This window comes from Carettochelys insculpta, chromosome 10, assembly GCF_033958435.1.
Source record: "Carettochelys insculpta isolate YL-2023 chromosome 10, ASM3395843v1, whole genome shotgun sequence".
Taxonomy (NCBI): Eukaryota; Metazoa; Chordata; order Testudines; family Carettochelyidae; genus Carettochelys; species Carettochelys insculpta.
In genome coordinates, this window is record NC_134146.1 from 28,623,688 (window position 1) to 28,632,145 (window position 8,458).

Below are 8,458 nucleotides of genomic sequence, written 5' to 3' on the forward strand. Positions count from 1 at the left end.
AACTTAGCCCTGTGGCAGAATAGGACCTAATTCTGATCTCTTTCACATATACACGTTGAAAATAACTGCTTTGACTTCAAGAAGTCTTGCACCTTATAAACTAACAGATATTTTGGGCCATTTCCACCTTGCTGAATAGACCTTGTCAGCTCTGGCCCTCCCTCTTACTGGGACCCCAATTTTTAAATACCTCTCTGAAACCCTCCCTGCCACTCGTGCATCTGATGAAGCGGGTATTTGCCCACGTAAACTTCTGCTCCAAAATATCTGTTAGTCTATAAGATGCCACAAGACTTCTTGTTGTTTTCGAAGCTACAGACTAACACAGCTACCTCTCTGATGCTTTGACTTCAGTGGCCTTGTGTGGGAATAAAACCCACATAAGTAAGATCAGAAATAAGCCCATGCTCTGCAACAGAAGGACAGGGACACCAATTACTCTGTTTGAGTGTTCAGTATAAGTTTATTTTATAGGCAAAAGGGGACAAAGATGGGCTGGAACTGAGGTGAAAATTATTTTTAGACCCTGTCAAGTTTATTTACCATCATGATTAGTCACAGTATGAATGGGATCACTGTGTTCTGGGTTTTTCTAGATAATTTTTTGAGTTTTGGCTTTTGTGTGGATGACAAGTTGAAATTTTCTGTGGAAAGCAAATACTTTTCATGAATGTTTTCTTTAGCTGAAACCCCAAATTTGCCACTGAAAACCAGTATATGTAGAATGAATTTGACAAGCCCAGCAAATCATTACCAGCCATTAATACTATCATAGACCCCATTCGGGAATATGCAGAATGTTCTCAACTCATTCAAGCTGCAGTTCACTCCAGGATTGGGTCCATTCTGTGCACATTTCTGCGTTTTGCTTGTCAGACAAGGTAGCTGAATCTGCAATAAAACAATAGCTGGCAAGTTGAGGTATTTACTGTGCTAGTCACACACAAGAAGGGAATGTTTTTGTGAAGCACTATTAATACAATATCAAGAATTTCATGTAATAATATAATAAAGCACTAAGTCACTCTATGGCTGTGTTTACACTTACATTCCTTTTCAAAAGAGGCATGAAAATGAAGGAAATTGAAAATGCAAATGAAGTGCAGATTTACATATCTGGCACCTCATTTGTATATTCTTGTTTTGAAAGAGCTTCTTTTGAAAGAAGAAAAGCAGCGTAGATTCAGCTCTTTTGAAAGTAAGCCCCGCCTTTGAAAGAACACTTCTTCCCATAAAAGCTGCTCAGGGCAACCAAGGGGGTTCTTTTGAAGAGGGGGTTTACTTTTGAAACAGCCGCATCTACACTGCTTTTCTTCTTTTGAAAGAAGAATATGCAAATGAGGTGTCAGATATGTAAATCTGCACCTCATTTGCATTTTCAATTTCCCTCATTTTCATGCCTCTTTCGAAAGAGGAATGTAAGTGTAGACACAGCCTATCAGAGCCATAGAAGATGGCAAAGCAGAGGTGCCTGAGGCAGTGTGATAATACAGGATGATTCTGACCTCAGGCCCATTCCAGAGGATATGTGAATTTGGGTTGCTGAATCCCCAGTTATTCTGGGCAGGAAACACAAATCTTGTTCTCTCCAATAGAGCACTCAGCCTAGCAAAACACATAAGCATATGCCTCACTTTAAGCATGACAGCAGTTGCTGCAGAGTCCAAGGAGCTACATGGATACTTAACTTTAAGTACTGTGACAGGGTAGGGCCAGAGGACTAGATTGGAAGAGGACAGAGGCAGCTCTAAACAAAGCAGAAATGACCTAAATAAGAAGAGATTTCCTGCAGGGCAGTGAGGAGAAGCTGACCCCAGGAAGCAATGGAGAAGGGGCTGCTATAAATCGATTAGGACTGCCACTGGGCCTTTAAAAAACCTTCTTGGCTGGTAAAAGGGCAGTAGAGTGGAAGAATAAGATAGAGTGAGGTGAAGAGATCGTAACAGATAAGAGAGTCACAAAGCCTGGTAAGGAGAACACCAGCAAAGGCAGGAGGGGAGGTAAGGAATTTCCAACTAGGAATGGAGCCTGACAACCCAGCCAGTGGCTGGGGAGGACTGTTAACCCAGACCAGAGGATGCCTGCCCCAATGCCCTTCTAGCCAAGGGACAGAAATCCAAACCCAGCAAGTGTAAGCGGGGTCCATACTGCAGTACCCCAATTATCTGTGGAACTATGAGCTGACCAGGGGCCAAGGAGTGGAGCAGACCTTGCCACAGCACTTTCTTCAATGCTTTGTTGGGTCAGGGCCAGAAGGATCTGTACCATATTTTAGAAGAAAGTAGCCCTGTCCACAGGCTGTTTGAGGGGAAAAGCAATTGTTTGCGCCATATTTGACTTCCACTAAGTTCCAATGAAAATTGGCATCTGGCTGCAGTACTCAACACAGAGTGCACACAGATGGACGGAGGGCAACCAGAAACTTGCAGAGATGATTTACAGAAATAGCTGATAGAATGCAAAAGATGTCTAAAGAAAAGAACCATATGGCATTGTAAATTGTAATTAATGATATGCTACTGAGCCAATACAATAGAACAATAGCTACCAAGTTATCTAAGATGCGTTTTTTGTTTCAGTCACATTCAGAATTGAGGGAGAGCTTCTGTGAGTCACTGTCAATGAAAAATATAGAACTCCACACATGAAAGTATCACCATTTAACTTCTCTGCATCAATATTTCTAGCCATAAAATGTCCGACTTTGAATTATCTCATGCAGTGCTGTGAGGAGTAGTTAGGGTTTATAAAATGCAGAGGAGATCAAACTCATCCCTTTATCCTTGTATCATGGTAAAGGGTGAATAGCCACACCCAGTCTAGCTTCTCTCTGCCATTCATTATTCTGTACAGGTTGAACCTCTCTCATCCAGCACTCTCTGGTCTGGCAAATTCTATGATCAGGCATGATTTTAGTTAGCCAGATGTCCACTTATCATGGGTGTGGCCAAGTTTCCTGTGGGACCATAAAGTTTGTTTACAGCCACCAGTTCTGGCTCTCAGTGTTGTGTGCTGTTATGTTGATGTAATTTATCCCTAAGTGTCTTCTAAGAGCCTAGTAAGCAGTGGAAGTGTTTGTAATGCATCCAGGCATGGTTCTGCAAAGTCTCTGGTTCAGCACCAGTCAGGTCCCGAGGGTACTGGACTAGAGAATTCAGCCTGTATAATTTTATTGTGAGCTTATGACATCAACTTAATATGATCACTTAACAAAGGGTCAAATCTTTCAGTCCTGATTCAGTCCTTATTGTACTGCAAGGGTCAACACTCTCTGATACAAGTAAGCATGACTCCACTGACTTGACCGCAGTTCGCTCTTATTTATTTAGATTTATACAAATAGGAGCCCTCTCATCTAGAGGCTCCTATGAAGGGGGCCTTGCCTGACTAATGACTAAGGATTCTTGCATCAGTCCTTCAGCAGGAGAAAAGTTATTCAGGAAATTCTAGATGGGGTCACTATGCAAAGTTGTGAATCATCACCATCCTCCTGAGAGGACCAGGACACCTCTTGGCTTGTGGACACTCCATAAGAAGGAGAGAGTAAGGGACAGGGTAGTTTCAGGACTCAGTCCTCGGCTCCACTACCACTACACTCCTTAGCAGCAGCACAAAGGGGCCATACAGCCAACTGGGATTCCCTTGCTGAGTAATTCACAGGTGGTGTAAAGCTGGTATTAACCTGCCTCCATGTCACTCCTGCTTGACTCCCAGCCCAGTGCCAGGGGAGCTCACAGACTTGCCAGGTTCCTGAACAAGAGGGGGGTGGGAGGAATGACTCTGTGCTCCTGGAAGGGGCGGGACCGGAGCCAGATGGCCCTCAGTGCTGTCTGGTGAGTGTTGTGTCACAGCCCTCTGAGTCGCCCACAGAGTATGGTGTGGCCATGCAACCAGCAATTTAAAGGGCCCAGCGCTCCAGCTGCTGTCGCAGTAGCAGTGGCTGCAGCTGGGAGCCCTGGGACACTTCCGAATGGCTGGGCCCCAGGACAACTTCCCCCTTTACCCTATTGGTGGGCTGCCTCAAGGGTGTACAAAGGGAGAGCACCTTGCTGGAGGCTGGCTAGCACGGTGTAGTTTAAAGCAGCTAAACAGGATCACAGGATCAGGGAGCCAGAACTGGCTGCCTGCTCTTCCCACCTGTCCTTAGAGCAGTACTGAATTGTGCCCTACACGTGTACAGAGATGCCCCAGCTTTACTAACAAATTATGTAGGGGGCAGCAGCACTACTCCTTTATGTAACCTGGCTACAGTCACAGCAATGACTCAGTTCATGGTGATGAACTGTATGAGATCATCCACTTCAAAAGCTGTCACTCAGTAATTTATTTAGTTTAATTCTGGTTTTGCATCATGTCTGCCAATATAATTCATCAGCTGTAAAGCATGGCATACATTCAAAAGCCAAATTGTAAAAAGTCAAGGGCCAGAGCCATTAAAGCACTACAGTTAAGACATTAATTAGACCTGAATTTCTTTCTAATTAGCCAATAACCCCCAAAAATGTAGTCTCAGAGGGGTAGTCTTGTTAGTCTGTAACTTCACAAATAAGAAGCAGTCCGTGGCACCTTAGAGACTGACAAACGTAGATACAGTAAAAGTTCAAATTTAGGCAGTGATTGTGCAAACACTTACTCACATGGTTATTGTATGCATCTGAGTAGCCCCACTCAAGCCATTGCGATGTTCAAAGGCACAGGACACAGAAACGAAAACTGTTTTTCACTCCAGTATTCCAAGACACTCACCTTTCTGAGCCAAATTTAAACCTAATGCTCCCGGCCACTTCTGTTACACTATACTTAATATAGTGAACTACGTCTTTCTTGACACTTAGTAATAAGTAAAGGGGCCAGGAGAGAGTCAATCTCTCTTGAAGGCTTTTGAATAATGAGTGATGAGTTTGGTGCTCCTCATTTATATGAAGTCTCAGTGGCTTGCAGTCTTACTCAACATGAAGACTCTCTGCAGTAAAGGGAAACCGATGTCTTTATTGTAGCATTTGACAGGAGGAGTTCAGTTGTGTTACTCATGCTAGCCTTGCTTTTCCACTGAGACTAGTTGTACAACTCCTAGTTTATTAATACACTACAATACAGTGTAGCATTTATACAGTATTTATAAAATGCTGCACAAACTTGGAATTAGAAATTTGCAACATGGTACTAGGATCTCATGAATAATAAATTGCTGAAGAAAATACCATTCTTTAAAGGACTGGGTGATGGTTGCACAGAAATGATTTAATAAATCCCTAGAATTTAAACCACCAATGTAGGCATGTGTACTGCACACAAGAAATAATTAAATACAAGAATTTCTCTTGTCTAAGACAGACAGGTTCTAAAAACTTATGACGACAATTAATTTTCTATAAAAGATGAAGTATCCTTTTAATTAGGCTGTGAGAAATATGAGAATAGGGTTACCATCGGCAAAAACAGACAGCTGCTAATTTCACAGTGCTTGTGTTGTGACACTGTGTATTCACATTAATATGCTCCATTTGTTGGCGAACTTCAATTTCATCATTAAGTACAGAGCCTAATTAAGGCTTTATAAATAATAGATGTGCCTTCATACAGCTTGGTGTCCCTTGGGAACTGTGGAAAGGACAGGCTATGTACTGAACTTGTACAAACAAAAAACATATCTTGGTTAATCATTAGTGGACATTTTGGTATGCAAAAAAAAAAAACCACCAAAGAAAACCCCCAAAAAGCAAAAACAAATTTTCACCTGGTCATGCTGTTTCATTAGCTTAATTAATTAAAACACAGTTAAAACATGTTTTAGAATGATATATATTTGCAGAGAAGCATGTAGTCTTGAAGATTACTAAATGAAAACGAGAGACAGATATTCAGCCATACTAGCTATTTTGACTGGCATGAAACTAATAAGCATTTCAGTGGACCTGTTTTAATTCCCAAATTGTAGCTTACTTTATTAACAAAAGTAAACCTACTGGAGTCAGTTTGGGCCATCAAGGAGAAACAGGATAAGAAACAAAAACACTCCTCTCTTTGGCAGACCGTTCTCTTGGTAACAGCGATTTCCCTGCAGTAGTAGGTCAGGCAACACATGACATTGGAAAAATGGATTCACACACTGAATGCTAGAACGATGGAAGAGGCATGCCAGCACAGGCAGTAAAAATTTCTGAGTTTCACACACTTCCAGAATATTCAAAAAAAAAATCAGCAATCAACAGTTAATGTCAACACTGGAAGTGTTGCCTTTAGATTTAAAAGCAAATGGGAGGGATGAGAACCCCACATCCCTAAAGAAGAGGTCAGTTATTTACATGTTCAAATACAAATTTAGTATGCTAAAGTTTGAAATCCGGGTTTAAACATTTTGGGTACTAAATGCCTTCACACTCCCGTCCCAGGCCTCTACCAAGACATTAGTCTGGGAAAGCCCTTCAGCTCTTCCTGCTCTCTCAATGTTACTTACGCTTTCACACAATCACCGCACTCCTGTGCCCTTCCCTTTAAGATGGAGATTAAAGACTGACAGAACAAGAAATGTAAATGTAATAATCATTCTCTGGATTCCTCTTTATTTAGAGAGGAACAAACCAAAATGTTTAGACCCTTTCCTGTTCCAGAGGAGAAACCAAACTTGGTCCAACAACCCAAACTCACAGAGGTGCTCATACTTGGATAGGGAAGCATATAGGTCAATCCACCTGCTTTCAACAGCTGACTTCATCTGAGTTCCTGGGAAACCCAACAGTCCCCAGCTCTTGACTGGCTCAGCTGGTTAATCCTCTCTCCCCTTCTGTGGCTTGCTAGGGCTTTCTGACCTACTGATTCTTGGGGACCCTGACAGATGGTACACTCTGCCTCACTACTGCTGCTTTCACATCAGGACTTTGTCTCTAATGGCCGAGGAAATGCAGGACTTATGATCTCATGATAAGATTCTGGAAGCAAAATTCTCCAGCTATTTCCAAGGAAAGGTCTGTCTAAAAAGCCATGGCCTTTCGTGGTGGAGATAAAGGATGATTCATTTCCGCAGCAGTCACTCCAAAATACACCCCCAGTGTCAATCTCCAGAGCAAAATTACTATATGGCCATAATTGAAGGGGAAACATGCTGCTGTTGTTTCTCGGATAGCAGGACTGTCAAAACCAAATATCATAAGTCAGGTGTCCATAAAATCAGATTTTTTAAAACAATTGTATTTGGGGGATCATGATTTCTGAGATTCTGGTCACATTTCTAGGTTTTTCTCTGCAACTATGGGGGCTAGAAATTGTTGCTGATTCTCTCCTGAACATAACTCCTGTAAGCTGAGGCTTTAGCAAACATGGATTTTGTGGTACTCACAATAAAATAGAGACAGAAGGTTTGTTTCTTTCTGCTAGTCATAGTTTTACACTTTTCTATCTTAGTCCTCTACTGCAAAAGAAGATAATTGGGGATCAGGGGATTTTTTAACTTCCCAGAATATCCTAAAGGAATCTTATGCTACTTCTCAGTTGGAGGCATATGCTGGACAACAGATGTGACCCCATTTTCTTTTTTTTTATTTATTATTAATGCCAAAAATAGATTATTAGTTCTATGGGTAAGATGGAGAAGCTCCTTACACAAGAGTTTAACTGCCACTAAAGTACCAGCCACCTGTGCTCTCACTCCCAAGAAAGCTGCAAGGAACTCCAGTATACCTCTGATGAGAGTATACCTCTGATTTCTGTACAGTTACTCTGAATTTGCTGATTCTTAGGTGTTAACAAGCAGTCCTGTGGCACCTTCAAGACTCGCAAATTATTACGCCATGAGCTTTCGTGGGTAAAACCCACTTCTTTCAGCTGGAAGCTCATGAATAAATATGTTAGTCTCAAAGGTGCCACAGGACTGCTTGTTGTTTGTGAAGCTATAGGCTATCACCACTACCCCTTTATGATTTATCAATGCAATTACCCACATAGCCTTTTGGCTCCAACCCAGAATTCTCTCAGTTGACACATTAGTCAATCGGCTGGTGTATGAGTTTTTTATTTGTGAATTCCCAACATGGTCATCTCCCTCAGCGCTCCTCAGGATAGGGCTCTTTAGATGAGTTCCCCTGACAGTCACATTCAACAGGCTGGTAGCGGTAAACACAGTCACAGTGCAGATGGAAGGCCATGTGCAATGAAGAAGTCTGGCTGGGTGACAGGGTCACACTCTGCGGAAGCTCTGATAAAGGCATGCTACTTCTATGAGCTGTATTATGTTTGGCGTCTTATATTCTGGTTCAAGACTTCTAAGGTTGGTATATGAATTAGCCTGGGATACAGCATCCTGGGTCAACTCATTTCTCTCCTAACAAGGAAACTATTAGTCCATTGCTGCAGTAGGTTTTATAATGGCTCAGAAGCCATGACATTCAATTTATTATTACAGGATCAGAGTCAGAGGTGACTGATTTGGAAGTTGCTGTTGCCCCTTGCAGCTCTGAACTGG